This window comes from Cervus canadensis, chromosome 3 (genome assembly GCF_019320065.1).
Source record: "Cervus canadensis isolate Bull #8, Minnesota chromosome 3, ASM1932006v1, whole genome shotgun sequence".
Lineage (NCBI taxonomy): Eukaryota > Metazoa > Chordata > Mammalia > Artiodactyla > Cervidae > Cervus > Cervus canadensis.
Window position 1 is genome coordinate 2,305,767 of NC_057388.1, and position 17,322 is coordinate 2,323,088.

Consider the following 17,322-nt stretch of genomic DNA (forward strand, 5'->3'; position numbering starts at 1 on the left):
TACAGGTTTCTCAAGAGACAGGTCAGTTGGTCTGGTATTCTCATCTTTTTAAGAATTTTCCACTATTTGTTGTGATTCATGCTGTCAAAGGGTTTGTCATAGTCAAAAAAGCAGAAGTGGATGTTTCTCTGAAACTCTCTTGCTTTTTCAATGACCCAATGGATGTTGGCAGTTTGATTCCTCTGCCTTTTCTAAATCCAGTTTGAACATCTGGAAATTCATGGTTCATGTACTGTTGAAGCCTGGCTTGGAGGATTTTGAGCATTAATTTGCAAGCATGTGAAATGAGTGCAATTGTGCAGTAGCTTGAACATCCTTTGGCATTGCTTTTCTTTGGGATTGGAATGAAAACTAGTCTTTTCCAGTCTTGTGGCCACTGCTGAGTTTTCCAAATATGCTGACATATTGCATATAGCACTTTCATAGCATCATCTTTCAGTATTTGAAATACCTCAACTGGAATTCTATCATCTCCACTAGCTTTGTTAGTAGTGATACTTCCAATGGACACTTGACTTCGCATTCCATTCACCTATCTGGCTCTAGGTGAGTGATCAAACCATCGTGATTATCTGGGTAATGAGGATCTTTTTCATATAGTTCTGTGTATTCTTGCCACCTCTTCTTAATATCATCTGCTTCTGTTTGGTCCAAAACATTTCTGTCCTTTATTGTGCCCATTTTTGCATGAAATATTCCCTTGGTATCTCTAATTTTCTTGACAAGATCTCCAGTCTTTCCCATTCTATTTTGTCCCCCTCTATTTGTTTTCATTGATTATTGAGGAAGGCTTTCTTATCTTTCCTTGTTATTCTTTGGAACTCTACATTCAAATGGGTATATCTTTCCTTTTCTCCTTTGATTTTAGCTTCTCTTTTTTCCTCAGCTATTTGTAAGTCCTCCTCAGACAACCATTTTGCCTTTTTGCATTTCTTTTTTTTTTTTTTTTGGAGATGGTCTGGAGCACTGCCCCCTGTACAATATCACAAATCTCTGCCCATAGTTCTTCAGCTACTCTATCAGATCTAATCCATTGAGTCTATTTGTCACTTCCTCTGTATAATCGTAAGGCATTTGGTTTAGGTCATACCTGAATGGTCTACTGGTTTCCCTACTGTCTTCAATTTCAGTCTGAATTTGGCAATAAGGAGTTCATGATCTGAGCCACAGTCAGCTCCCAGTTTTGTTTTTGCTGTGTATAGAGTTTCTCCATCATTGGCTGCAAAGAATATATTCAATCTGATTTCAGTATTGACCTTCTGGTGATGTCCATGTGTTGAGTTTTCTCTTGTGTTGCTGGAAGAGGGTGTTTACTATGACCAATGTGTTCTTTTAGCAAAACTCTGTTAGCCTTTGCCCTGCTTCATTCTGTACCCCAAGGCCAAATTTACCTGTACTCCAGGTATCTCTTGACCAGGTATCCTGAAACTGTTGCAACATTGTTATTCAAATACACTGTAATACAAAATAAAAACTTAAAAAAAAAAAAAAAAACTTCGATTAATAGATATTTTTAACCAGGAGGAAAAAAAAAAATCAGAGGCTTCCTTATCTGAATTTTCATAGCAATTTTTGTAAATCACTAGAACAGCAGTCACATTGTAATATATTTATTATTTTCTGAAGTTAGAAGTTGCAATATGAGACAAAGCTACTGAGTAGTGAAGAAAACTTGCTCATTTTTAACTAAGGTGTATTCTGGAGTTTTAATTTTTTATTACCCAACCACAGTCTATTTTATTTCCTTCTGAATTACATAGTCTAAAATTAATGTAACATTCACACAATATGTCGATGGTGCTTTATGGATGGTTTTCTGGAGCTTACACAAAATACACAAATGACCATTATTATTGCAAAATATGTAATAATATAATGTTTCATAATAATAGACTCCATTAATTGAGCCTACTGATTAAGAATCACCCTGTTTGGTGCTTTACATATACTTAAATTTTACAGCCTGATATTCAAATTGTCATCATTAACCCCACATTATAAATGCAAACTTGAGAATCAGATAGCTAAACAGCTGTCATTCATAGTCATTTTTCAGTTTTTGGAACCTGCAGCCTTCACCCATATGTGCTATTTAAATATAGATTAATTGAAGACCTTGGTGTGTATGTTTTCCTACAACATACTTCATACAAATAGCTTTTAAAAATTGATTAATCATGAATAATCCTTATCCAAAAAATATCTTTAAAATGTTTGGAGTTGGTAAAAGTTTTGGTAGAGTTCATAAATGCAAAGGAAGTGAGGTACGCACTAGAACATTCCCGGGATCCTGGGGACATCGGCTTTGAGGATCTTCTCATTCAGTTTCTTTCACTGTGCGGTGATGCCATTATTTTTCTCTACCCTTGGCATTTTCCAGAATCAGAGGTCATGTGCAATGGTAGAGCGGGAGTCACACTGTCTAGCTTAGCTGCCTCGTGAGGAAACTTCGAGTTTCTTCCGTGTCCCCTCCTGTGATGGGAGGATCGTTTCTGAACCCTCAGACGTTACAAGGTTGGAATTTCTCCCTTACAAGTCTCAATGCTTGTAAATTATTTCAGTCTTCTCCCTGCTGACAGTCCTTTGGGCACTATGGGGGCTTTGGGGGTTCCTTTAACCCACATTTTTCCAGATTGGACATTCGCTGTACTTATCCATTTTCACTGTTGTACATTCTTGACCTTTCGGCCTTGTGGTCATCATTAAAACAAACCCATTTATCACTGAGCCCACCTGGGATTGGAAATAAATTCTAAGAGAAAAATGTGTTTCATTCTGAACTGCTTAAATTTCTCATTTTTTCATGGATAATCTTACAAAAATGGTATCTAGGCAATTGATGGTCATATAACTAAAATTATGTAATAAAGTGGCTGTTTTTTTTTTTTTTTTTTTTTTAAGAGCTGATATGCTTTCCAGTAACAGATAGTTAAGGAAGAAGGGTAAACTTTACTTTGGATTTTTAATTTCAATAAAACTGACTTCTCTTTGAATCAAATGCCCTCTGAGCTCTATTGGACCTGGCTGGAGCTGTGGGGATAAAGGCTGGGATGGATGGGCTGGCTAGTGAAGGTTAAGAGCATAATCTTTAGGGTTTTTATTAGGGTTCCACTTGCAAAATTCTATAGACATTCTTATTTTTGGTGTGCAGCTTTGCAAAATTGATTTGTGCTAATAACAAGGAAAGAAAACCCTTGTAAATCATGTCTATTCTCAGTTCTTTAAATTTCATAAGAGCTTGTTCAACACTAGCAATTTTAGGGAAAATGCTCAATTATTTTGACATGAACAAAGAAGGAGCTTTTGTGACTAATACCATTTCTCTTAAACACAAATGAGTCTAAATTGCAACTTCAGCCAGTTGCTTTTAGAGACACCTGTTAGCTTACACTGCTGCTAAAGTCTTCAGCTTAACTGACTCTCATCATACAGAAAGCACTGTGTGAGTTTTTTTTTTTTTTTCCTTTCTTGTCACCTTCCATGCACTCCCTAAACCCAAAGCTTCTATTTAGCTGCTTTTGACAGGAAAGCAAGAGCTCATTTTTCCTCCTTATGCTTCCACCACTGTATGGCTGTCCCCAGAGGCTAGCCATAGATGCAGTAAGAGCAGCTGGACAGGCAGAAATAACATTTCAGTAAAATTCTAATTCATTAATTTGCAAAAAAAAATCATAGACATAGAAAACAAACTTTTGGTTACCAAGGGGTAAGGAGATGGAAGATAAATTAGGAGTTTGTGATTAGCACATATACACTACTATATATAAAACAGATAAGCAAAAACCTACTGTAGAATCTAGGGGACTATATTCAATATTTTGTAATAACATGTAATAGAAAAGAATCTGAAAAAGAATATGCATATATATATATGCACATACACGTATATATATATTTAATCACTTCACTGTACACCTGAAAACTAACAGAGCTCTGTAAACCAACTACACCTCAATAAAAATTCAATTATTAAAATAAATAGACTATTTAACCACACTTTTCACCTTAAAATTACCTTTACCAAGTTTCTATAAGTTTGGCTTTAAAGGAAAATTTGCTTTTGGCTCAAAGGATAGCCTCATTATTTTACCTGCTTTGAAAAAAAATATTAAAAGGCTTATTGTTTTCTAACATTAGAACTGATTACTATTTTCAAGTTAAACTTTGTAGATATATATATATATATATATATATATATATACACACACACACACACACATATATATATATATATATATATATATATAAAATGCTGATATAAATGAATCCTAACAAATGTTCCTTCCACTCTGGCAAAGACCTTTGCATTAATTATTACATTATTGCAACTGTAATTTCTCACCAAATCCTAGGGAGTACTGACATTTTGTCTAATAATAATCTCTATGGATCAGATAGAGGATCCCTCATGACCACTATCTGACTTTTTCCATCCTCCCATTTTCTTACTAGATGACAAAGACACAAAAATGACTTTCCAGTCAAGTATAAAAGTCACTTAGTTGGAAAGAATTATCCAAAATTTGGAGATAAAAGAAAAGACAGTATAATGTGACTTTTCACTGACAAACGGGAGTATTGTTTAACAAGGACAACCAGAGTTTATTTCCAAGTTTGACTTGTTATAGTCTGTTTGGATACATTCCAGACAGTGTGAAGTGACGTATTAACTTGTTTGTTTTTGTTTTGTAGAAATGGTAACAGCAAAAAATGGTTATGGGTGTCTTGCTCTATAAGACATTTACCAGTTTTGTATTTATCTAATGCAGCAATCTCACTCTTTCTTTAAAAATCAAAAAAACAAAGAACAAAACAGTTCCCTAAATATCATACTCACTCCTCATTTGTATGAGAGATGTTCAAGGTAGTGGTGGAGAGGGGTAATAAAAGTAAGTAAATAAATTAGTAAATTATTCTACAAAAATAATACTACAAATTTGGATTATAACAGATACTATAAAGAAACTGTAGAATCATAAGAAAAAGCTCACTCATGAGCCATGGAGTATCTTTTCTGGTGAGGAGATCTTTGAACTGAAGCTTGCATTGTAAGAAGAAAGTAGCCCAATGATATTCTTCAGGAAAGAGGGACATGCCAGCCAGAGAGAGCTGCAAATACAAATGTGCTCTATCAAGAACAAATCTGGCAACTTAAAGGAAAAGAAAGGCTCGTGCATTTGGAGAGTAGTGACTGAGAGAAAAATGGCAGGGTTGGATTTGGAGATTACATAACATGGAATCTTGAAGGTAATGGTACATTTATTCTAAATTCAATGAAAAGACTAAAGGATTTTGTACAAGCACATGGCATAATCTCTATTGTACTATGCTTAGTCACTCAGTCATGCCCGACTCTTTGCAACCCCATGGGTTGTAGCCTGCCAGGCTCCTCTGTCCATGGGATTCTCCAGGCAAGAATACTGGAGGGGGCTGCCATGCCTTCCTCCAACATCTTCACAACCCAGGATCAAACCCAGGTCTCCTGCAGTGCAGGCAGATTCTTTACCATCTGAGCCATCAGGGAAGCCCAAGAATACTGGTGTGGGTAGTCCATCCCTTCTCCAGAGGATCATGCCCCTCTAGGAATCAAACTGGTGTTTTCTGTATTGCATGTGGATTCTTTACCAGCAGAGACACTAAGGAAATCCATAATCTGTTTCACATTAAGATAAAGTTGTTTTTTGTTTTTCCTTTTTTGGTTTAGTTTTGCTAGATTTAGCAAATAAAAATACAGAACATAATATATCTCATGACATATTTGGGACATATTTATACTTAACATACATTCCTGTCCATCTCTTTCAAATTTAACCAGCTGTCTTTTATCTGGTGGCTTATACTGCTGCTTTGTGAAATACACATGGAAAAACAAGGGTAAAATCATGAGTACTTTAAAGACCAGAGTGATAATCCCATGTGAGAAAAGGCAGCAAAAATGGCATTGACTTGGAGATAGCGGTGGATATAAACAGAAGAGGAGAGAGTCTAGAAACAGTTTGTAAACGGAGCTGAAAGGACTTATTGATCATCTATGCCCAGGTTATTCAACTGAGACCAAAAAAAAAAAAAAGGAAATAAAGAGAATTTCAAGAATTAGTCTTGATAAATAAGAAAATCACTGGACAATGTGAATGTTGTTCTACATGATTTTGATTATTTCATAACTTCTGCAGGGCTTATTTTTTCACAAAATGCATGATTGAACATTGATATTTTAATCTCTTGCATTTAGGTACTGATCTTATACTGATGGATTTTTTTCAATAAAATAACACTGCTTAGCCTACAGTGGGATTTATATCCCTGATAACAGAATGGTGAAGGGCTATCTTGGGCTTCCCAAGTGGAGCTAGTAGTGAAGAACCCACCTGCCAATGCAGGAGACATAAGGGACCCAAGTTCAATACCTGGTTCAAAGACCCCCTGAAGGAGAACATGGCAACCCACTCCAGTGTTCTTGCTTGGAGAATCCCCACAGACAGAGGAGCCTGGTGGGCAATTCCATAGGATCGCAAAGAATCGGACACCCCTGAAGTGACTGAACAAGTCCGTGCAAGAATGCAGAGATCCAAGTAACTGGAAAACAGAATCAGGGAGTCCTTCTAGACCTTGTCAATGAAAATAATAATATATAATTAATAATCTATACTAGGAATAGAAAAGAGTTTTTTTGGAACCAAACTGAGGACTATAGCCCAGATTACTCTGATAGACTGCTCTGGAGAAGCATGTTTTTCAGCGCAGTTTTATATCTTGTTGGAACAAAGAACATTACACCAGTCAGGATGTCAAGATTTAACAAACAAACAAACATTAGACCTGTCCATGCACAGCATGGCCTTGGCGCCTGGGTGGGGCATCTTACCAAAGGGTCAGCATCGGCATCCCAGGAAGGAAGGCGCTGAATCTTTATTTTTAACATGGGCATATTTTACTTCTGGTCAGGGTGCCTTTCCTTAATATTAGAGCAGATGTACAATGGATTTTTAATAGGCCACAGACAGGCATGATATTCAAGGTAACTCATGTATAAGCCAAAATGATTGTCGCATAACCTCAATATGTGAACATTTCTTTAATCACCCACAAAAACCATAAAACTTGGCCACAGGTAAAAATGAAGTCCTTCAAAAACTGTAGAAGCAAGGTAACCCCAGATTTAGAGGGTTCAGAATCCATGCCAGAGGCCATAAAGGGAGCCAGCTCAGGGAGCGGGTGAGTGAGGCCCAAGGAGGCTCTGTGCCTCTCTTGAGCCTGGGCAGAGGAGGGCACAGATGGAGGCTGGAGCCCTGCGTGTCTGACCACTGCACATAGATGCAAAGCATGTTTGCACATTGATGAGCACGATGTTCTCTGTCATGCTGCTCATCAGAGATACATTCTCAGTGACAAAATTAAGTAATGTCTATTAAGCTACAGTTTTTTAGGATTGAAAATGGCTAAAATATAAAAGAATGACTGGACTGTAGCCAAATCCCAGATCCTGAACTGACAATGACTGAATGAGCGATAATTAAATTAAAGACATTCATAAATCATATTATTTATTTTTACTCCACAAGATTTATTTTCTTGTCCTCATTTCAACAAACTCACCAATGCTATAATTAGTGTCAAAATGTTCACATAATTTCTGTGATATTGTCAGCAATGATTTTAAGAATTTAAAATCTAAGTGTAATTGTATTTAAAGTGAAAAGTCAGCATATAACTCCATAAGGGTAAAATGAAATGGAAAAATAATATTTTTAGAAATATTTTCACATGATTCAAGTTATAGATATCATAAAATATACAAAATTATCTAGTAAAATTAAAATGCAGGTTGTTTCTGGCTAAGATGGAATAAGAGGGGCTAGATGAACTGTCCTATCTGAAGCAAAAAGAAAAAATACATTTAAAACACAGGTTTTAAAGACACTGGATATTGGACAAGACCAGCCAGTGATCCCTGGGAGGGGAACACTGGCTGAGGCGGCCCAGCAGTGTCTGTCTTGCTCACCACCAGCACAATAGAGAGGGGAGGGCTTGGTGGACCAGCAGGGCCCAGAGAACCAGGCTGAATTCTCCTGCTACCCTGATGGGGAGAAGAGAGTTTCACAGAGAGACTGCCAGCAGTTCAGAAAATCACCGTCTCCTATGCAGCTGCACCGTGAGCAAACTACCTAGGGTCTTGGCAAGTCCCCTCCAAGAGGATGAGAGGTAATCGGATGTGGTGCTCACGAAAATCCAAGAAGGGCACCTTTCCCCAGTGACCAGACTGGGAAACCTCATGGTTTCTGGGGCACTGGATGAGGGGATTATATTTCACATAAGGAAACTTCAGAAGCAGATCAATATGGTGTTCTTGATGATGGTGCTGTGTTCATAAACATATATATATATATATACATATATATATGGAAACTGTTCAGATTGTACACCAGAATATGTGCAGTTATTGTATGGCAATGATACCTCACATTTGCCTTAAAAATTAAAAGGTGAACACATATTTTCTATGTATAAATTATAATCAAAATGTTTAAATAATGCTTCAATTTATTTAGTTTTTTAAAACAACCAAAGGTTAGGAAATTCCCTGGCAGTCTAGTGATTAGAACTCTGTGCTTTCACCAACAAGTTTCAGTCCCTGGTGGGAGAACTAAAGTCCTTTGAGCTGTGTGGAGAGGCCAAAAAAATAAAATTAAAAAGAAAAGAAAAGAATGACTATAAGAAAAAAAATCAAACATCGGAAGTAATTTTATCAGTAAAACTATTGCATACATCTAGTTGTCAATGAGGGTAATCAGTTTCATGGTTCACGCACATGACCTCTAAATTCACACATAAATGGGAATTGGGAGAAAATGTAATGGTTTTATCTTGCATGATCCTCTGCAGCCCTGAGTAGTAGTGTGAATCCACACTATTGCTGGTCACCTCCAGAACTCCAAACTGGACCAGGGAAAGCAGCAGAAAATAGACCCTCCACGGTCTGGGTAAGGAAGCTACATGTTGCAGGGAGCTGTGGTCGGCGGATTTGTGGGAGGAACCTCAGCAAGCTCACCAACCAGCCCTTCCTCTGGGTTCTTCCCGTTCCATAGGCTTCCCTACTTTTGGAGTCTGTGATCTTCATCAGCAGCCTCAAGGCCTTCCAATGTGTCACCTAGCATTTCTTTCTTTCTTTCTTTTTTAGGGTCAAGATCTTTATTTCCTGATTTAAAAAATTGTCCCCATCACAGACTTCCTAGGTTCTCTTGTATCTTTGTCCCATTGGCTCCTGACAGGGGCTCCGCACAGCTCTTTTCTTCCTGCTGCCCACCGATCAACCTGAGTTTGACAGATCAATTCGATTTGTCTTTCCAACCTGTGGGAGCAAGGATTGGAATCTTCTGGCAGGTAGAGAGTTCCTCAATAGTCAGTGTTTAAGCCTAATCCATCACTCTTTAGTTCTGCTTGCTCTTAGCTTTTGGGGCTTTGGCACCAGTATGCTCTGGGCGTGAGCAAGTTGCTTTATAGAAGCCAGCATGAGGAGTCCAGGCAGTGCCAGCCACAAGGCATTCAAGAAGACAAAGTAAAACCAGAAGTCGAGTGGGTGTCCCAGCTTCCTGAGCTGGAATCCATTATGGTACTCTGTCAGGAAATAGAGCACATGTCCGTATACCTGACCCACAGAGACCACAAGCTTTAGGACAAAGTGGGGGCATTGCTGGTGGAGAGAAGCGATCATCCATAGGCTGAGTGGTCCCCACAGGTAAGCCATGATGGTCTCCATGCATATCATGCAGTTATCATTCAGGACATATTGGCTGTCTCCTTTGGGATACTCTTCCCAAAGTTGAGATAAGAAGGTTTGGTCTCTGAAAGGTCCGCATGGCAGAGGCTGAACCAGCCCTCAAGTGAATGAACCCACATACTGCAAACCAGCACAAGGACAGTCTCTGCCAAGTCCCCAGCAGGACGACCACAGCACAGCCTCCCAACAGCCACGGGGTCACAGCTGAGACTCCAGAGACAGAAGGGGCCAGCCAGGATCTGCCAGGGGCGTGGAGGGGGGCAGTCATCAGGCACAGAGCTGTCCGGCCTCAGGCCCAGAGGCCAGAATGGGTGTGTGGGGCTGGTGGTCATGTCTTTGTAGACCTGCAACCAACCTGCAAGAAAACCTATTTTTTTTAATTGAAGTGCAGTTGATTTACAGTGTTATATTAGTTTCAGGAGTGAGGCAGAGTGACTCAGATTCTCTTACATTATAGATTATTACAAGATGCTGAGTAGAGCTCACTGTGTTAAACAATAGGGTCTTGTTGTTTATCAATTTTATGTACAGTAGTGGGTATATGTTAATCTCAACCACCTAATTTATCCTTCTCCTTCTTCCTCCCTTTGGTAACAATAAGTTTTCTATGTCTGTGAGTCTGTTGCAGTTTTGTACATAAGTTAATCTGTGTCACTTTAAAAATTCCACATATAAATAATATCATATGATATTCATCTTTCTTCATCTGGCTTACTTCATCTTGTGTGATAATCTGTAGGTCCATTCATGTTCCTGCAAATGGCATTATTTCATTCTTTTATACGGCTGAGTAAATTCGAAGGAAAACTACAATTGAAAAAGATATACACCCCAGTGTTCATTGCAGCACTATTTATGATAGTCAATGTCCATCAAGTGATGAATGGATAAAGATGTGGTCTATCTGTCTTCTAGCTATATGTCACCTTGTGTTTCAAAGAAGCAGGGCCAGAACCTTGGCAAAGCCTCTCCCTGAAGCTCTGACACTGCTGAGAGAGAGAGCGCATTGAGAGGCGGGTCTCCTGAGCTGGACTCAGTGAAGCACACAAGTGTGTACTTCGGTTAACTTATTTTGGGAATGTTTATAATAAGAGAAACAGATAAGGCACCGCTCTCAGGGCAGGGCCCCTCTTGCTGGGCAGACAGAAAGGTTAGATCGACAATGCTGAGACAGTCTTCACTCAGGCAGAAGACAAATTTTCCCAGAGTTAAGATGGAACTCCATAGCAGACCTAGATCCACTTGTGGATAATGGATATTTCCAATGGAAAGAGAAGGGGGAGGGCAAACAGGCAGAATTTTCCTAGTAGCACATGATCCTGGTCTTCTTAGGACACTCTGACCTCAGCATGAAGATGGTTATATTCTAGCTCATTAATTAAAATTACCAAAATAATGTTTTTCTTTTGAAAAGTGATTTCACAGAGGGTACAAGTGTACATGGTACCATTAACAAAGAGATCCTGAGAGCTGTTTCCTGATTACAGAAATCCATTTCTGGACCATCAAAGGAATGCAATTATGCAGATTTATGTAAATACTGTATGCAAATCACCTTCTAAATAAAGTGTGGAGGGGATAGAGCAAGCTCTGATCTGTGACTTGTCAATCTAAAGCTGTTTAGTGGGAAAGGATGCTAACGAAACCTGAGTGATGGAAGATAAACCTTACTTCTTCCATTTATTTTGGAAATAATTGGATTTGGGTAAGATAAGTAGTCATTCAAGCTAACAAGATTGCAATGCCCTCCTGGTTATCTTGAATACTAAGCAATGCCAGTTTTTCTGGTACAGCAGCAGCCAACTCTATATGGCACTGAGCCTTTGGGCATAACTTTGGAATAGTATTCATACATCTTCCAAGCCTCCTCTACCAGATACTGGCCATGACAGCCCCGCAGCCTTGCTTGATCCTCCTGGGGTCTCGGCTTTCCCATCTGTGTCATCCAAGAGAGGGGGTAATGGTGTATGGAGCAGCAGACTGAGGTCTCGTATCACACCAAGTGGTTTAGTCACAGCTCTTTGGTGTATTGATCTTATTGTTTTTAAATAAACATGCTGTAAACAATCTATTGACCTTACCTGTTGGTTATAAAGGCATATGTAAGAATGAAACCTGTAAATAACTGTGATGTATGAGCAAATGTCCTTGCTGCCCATCAGAACCTTTGAGGAAATCTTCACAAATATAAAACAGAATTGGAATGAAGGGGGAAAAGAAGCAAAAGAAAACTGAGACACAAATCCCAAACTGAGCTCTCAAAACTCATGAGGAACTGACACACAGATAGGAGAGGAGAGGAGATTAGAAGGGCCTGTCTCTTCCCCCATCAGTCAGTTGAGCCAATCACACTGTGTCTTCCTTCTCCTGCACTGGGTCTTCCCAGTGTCTGGATTCCTGCAAGATCAATCTGTACATCAAAGGAGAGTGGCCAACTTTGGGAGTTATGAGTGATGTGCTGAGAACCAGACTCACCCCCAAGTGGTTCCAGCCTTCCATCAGACATGAAAGACTAAAAACCATGAAAGACAGAAAGCTCCATGAGAGTCCCCCCTCTGCTCTAAGGGCAACAATGTTGCTGGGAAACGAGGTATCCAATATGTAAGTGAGTACTGAGTAGTACTTCATTAATTAATATGAATCAACTGTTAAGGAACATTAAGTGTATGAAGACAAGACCCTCAAAAGATGGGCCTACAGACCATAGAGGAAGCAAAGATAATTAGAGTTTCTACCACAGTTTAAACATGTCTTGATTGAAGTGAAGTGAAGTGAAGTCACTCAGTTGCATCCAACTCTTTGAGACCCCATGGACTGTAGCCTACCAGGCTCCTCCGTCCACGGGATTTTCTAGGCAAGAGTACTAGAGTGGGTTGCCATTTCCTTCTCCAGAGGATCTTCCTGACCCAGGGATTTGATTAGTATCCTAATAATTCCCAATTTCTAAACTACCTATGGCACTGGTTCTCAGACAGGGTGATCTTGCTACCTCCCACGGCTCCCCTCAAAAATATTTGGCAACTTTAAGGTGCATTTTTTTCCTATTGGTCTCTAGTGGGTAGAAGTCAGGGAATCCTGTTCTCTACAGGTTTATGTGTGTGGTACATAGTCATTAGTATCTGACTTTGCACTCCCATGGACTGTAGCCCACCAGGTTCCACTGTTCATGGGATTTTCCATACAAGAATACTGTTGTGGGTGCCATTTCCTACTTCAGGGGATCTTCATGACCTAGGGAGCGAATCTATGTCTCTCGAGTCTTCTGCATTGGCAGATGGATTATTTACCACTGAGCCTCCTGGGAAGACAGCAGTGTCCAGGATGATTAAATATGCACATAAAATACAGGAAGAAACAAAGGGTAAACTTACTGACTGTGTGTGTGTATGTGTGTGTGTGTGTCTGTCTGTCTGTCTGTTCAGTCCTGTCTGACTTAAAAGCCAAATCAGTGATAGGTATTTTGATAATAATAAAGCTGTATGCAATGTCCTTCGTCCCTGTCCTTTGAGATAAAAGTCTTTTGCTTTAGTCTCCTAGGCCTCCCCTGAGTCTCAAAAGGCTGACTCACGAGCTAGTCTATAGGAAATGTGAAGATGTAGAAATGAAAAAATAGTTGTTGAACTGGAAACCAGTAACAATCTAGACTATAAATACAGAATTAGAAGCAGAAGCACCAAGCTTCTAATTCTCTGAAAGATGTAGATTAGAGGTCTGACACACATTCTTATGTTGTTTTTACAGGAAGCAGATCCTCACCAGATGAAAATTTCTGTCTGCAAGAACTTAGACGTTGGACTGGTTTAAACCAGAAGGCTGATGATGCTTAAAACTTCACCTTGATACCAACCAATAAGATAATTTTGCATAATCCCACACCCTGCAGCTCCCTCCCTCACACTGCCTTTACTGCCCCTTCCCTGAAACTATTGGGGGACATTCTGAGCATTAGTAACCCTTTCTCCTTGCTTGGCCCCTCCATAAATACTGCATTTTCCTTTCCCATAACCTAATGTCAATAAATCGGCTTTTCTGTGCATGGAAAAGTGGACCCAAACCAAATTTGGTTCAGGAGCAATAAAAGTCAAGGAAATCTCCAATAATTGAGATTTGAAAGATAAGTTTATCAAAAGCACGTGTGCGAGAGAGAAGAAGGTTGAAAGCCATAGATATAAGATGAGAGGCGTCCCAGGGCCATTAATGATTGTATAATCAGAAAACAAAGGAGAAAGAAGTAGATAATTAAGTAAATCATAGCAGAACATTTTCTTGAGTTTAAGTTTCAAAAAGTCTATCTATCTTGACTAATAAAAATAACTCACATTCAGAAAAATCTTTCTCAAATTAAAAATCTATTGTGGAGAGGGAAGTGGGAGGGGGGATCGGGATGGGGAATACATGTAAATCCATGGCTGGTTCATGTCAATGTATGACAAAAACCTCTACAATATTGTAAAGTAATTAGCCTCCAACTAATAAAAATAAATGGGAAAAAAAATAAAAAATAAAAATCTATTGTGGTGATGAAAAAGACAAAATTCTGAAACAAACTGAATGTAGAGGGACTGAAAAATGGTTAGGTACCATTTACTTTCTCAGAAATTCAAAGAAAAGTAGTCAGACAAAGGTAAAACTTTAAAATTTCTGAGAGAAAATTACAACTATACTTTAATAATCAACAATTTGAGAACAAAATAAAATTTATTTTTGACATGTAGGAAATATTATGTAGAAAAATAAATGTTGATATTGAATAATAAAACAAAATAAATTATCCTTATCCTTTTAAAGTTGACAACACAAATATCACAAAATACAGAAAAAATATCATTTAAAAATAATACAGTTATGTAATATTTTTCCTATAGCTTTTGTATAGAACTGAATGATTAGCTTCTTTGTATTGAGCATCAAGACTTACAAAGTTTGGTATTTACTATTAAATAAATGTGGCTATATTGAGAAATTGAAGAGATACAAAGTCCAGAAATAGATTCATGTAGATACTTGATAAATGAAAGTACACCACTGCAGAGCAGAGAGAAATAGTTGATTTGGGTTCAATTAGATAGCCAAAATAATAATAATAATAATAATTTTAATCCTTCCCTCATTTCATATTCAAACATTAAGTTGTAGGTACATTCAAGATTTTAAAAGGAAAAGTACTAAATCTTTTGGGAAATGTAGTGGTTTTATAACCCTGGAGTAGAGAAAGTCTTCTTAAGTCCCCAAAAGTACTAATCATGAAAAATAAAGGATAGATAAGCCAGTCTATTAAAATTAATTATTCATTTAAAAAAGTTACTAAAAAATGAAAGAGTGAAAAATTAAAACTCAAAGTGGTAAATGTGTTTGCAACATATATTACCAACAGTAGTCTCAAGACCAGAATGTGAAACTAACTCCTAATATAAGAAGATGGCAGCAGAGGGAGATGGTTGGATAGCATCACCATCTCAATAGACATGATTTGAGCAAATTTCGGGAGATAGTGAAGGACAGGGAATGCAGTTCATGGGGTCACAGAGGCAGACAGGACTTAGCGACTAAACAACAGCAATTCTAGGGAAAAAAAATATATATATATATATATATATATGTCAGATGGTTCAGGAGAAAAATATTTGTAAGTGATTTGAACAGATGATTCACCAAAAAATATTTGAAAGGCCATTTAGCATACAAAAAGGCACTCAATCTCATTAACAAACAGGAAATACAAACTAAAATTTTAAAAATGCATTGAAATGCCACTACTAACCCTTCAGAATATTCAAAATTAAAGAGTGGCAGTACTGCATGTTGGTGATAATGCAGGCAACTTCATGCACTGCTGATGGAAGCATTAGTTGGAGATTTGTTTGTATTCTAAAGTTAAATATACCTGAAGTGCCAGTAATTTCAGTCTTAGTTATATATCCAACAGAAATGCTTGCATAGCAAAAAGCATGTCAGTGAAGCTCATAACAATATTACTCACCTAGTAAAAATTGGAAATCAAATTGATTCCTTCAAAATAGGTTCTATGAAAAAAAATTTTTTGCAGTGGCACACAATTGAATACTCTCCTCTCTATTTCAAATTTTAAAAATCAATAATTTTTTCCATGGCAAATTTTCTCTAGCTCTTCAATAACCTATTGAAATTCATTAATATCCCTTGGAATGTAATTTATCTGACTTAAAGGTTTGGCTTCATTTTGAAAGACCTCAACCCCTTGGATTCACAAGCAGATTAAGGGACAGATTTGTGTTTCTACTGACTGTGGTTTTCCTCTGTCTTCATTTATCTCTGTGCCTGGTACTGAACATAGGCAGAAAGCTTTGTTATGATGTCTTCAGCACTTGTTGAAATTCTCAATTCTAGTTTTTTCACTTTATTCTTATACATTGCATCTATACAAATACAATTTCTGCTGATTTTTTTTATATTTCTGTATTTCTCTTTTTTCTCTAGCTGTTTTATTTATTTATTTTGTTTAGCATGCTAAAATTGCTGCTTTCCTTTATCAATTATTTCCTAAGTTACAAGGATCTTTTAAGCTGAAATTCAGAATGTCACTTTTGAAACCCACCTGATTTTTTTGACACACATCACAACTGGAAATGTTAAGATTGTTTTGTTTTCTAAAACTTTTTAAAAGCTGCATTCCTAAAGTGCAAGAAATAGGTCACACCTTTTCTCCGAGGTAACTTTGTATTTTCTCCCTTAATTCTGTCACTTTCATGTAGGTTTCTTTTTGCACCTCTCCTTTCATCATTAACAAATTTTGTTTCTTAAATAATAGAAGACAGGATATGTTGGTTTCTGAACAACAGATTTCAAGTTACTGTCCTCATCCACAGTTGTTTCTACAGAAAGTAAAGACCATAAACTAATTGCCGGGTAGCCAAGTTTTGTATGCATACTCAATGAACACAAAGGGTAGCTTGTTATACAATACCAAGGCAATTTTTAGAAGCTATGCCCTATTGTAAAAATATAACTATGCTACCATTTCCAAGTATGTGAACTATGGAAATATTTTTCTAATTAAGAGCTGAACCAGAGATGAAAAGTTGAACCATTATGAAAAGCTGAGATATGGTGAGTTAAGTCCACACACAAGATACAATTCAGGATGGTTATCTTTCCTCCCCATGCTTTGGGAAGCAGACCTATATGGGTCACTTCTTTGATTTCTTCCTTCTCTTAGGTTTGTCAAAAGAAAGGGAGTGAATTGCAGTAATTCTAATATCTATTCTCTTTGTCCACCTTAATCCTTGCTACACTTCTCTTGCTGTGTTCCAATAACTATGCCCTGTTTTTTCCTTTAGATCTAGGAGTGTTAATGACCCAGATTTAATAGTCCAGAATACAATTCTCTTCTCGCTTTCCTACGTCCTGCCCACACCTTTGTCACTTGATTCATGCTGACTTAACTCTTGTTACTTGACTCACTTCTAGTCACCTGTTTTGAGTATGCCCTCTGTATCTGTCAGGACCCTGACTTATTCATGAGGGAAAATGAAATGATACAGTATATATCTGGTTAAACTTGGGGA

General features: G+C 37.8%; 1 pseudogene; it reads right to left on the reverse strand.

Moving 5' to 3' along the window:
- Positions 1-9,428: 9,428 nt before the first annotated feature.
- LOC122437740 lies at positions 9,429-10,110 on the reverse strand (annotated as a pseudogene).
- Between the last annotated feature and the right edge of the window lie 7,212 nt (positions 10,111-17,322).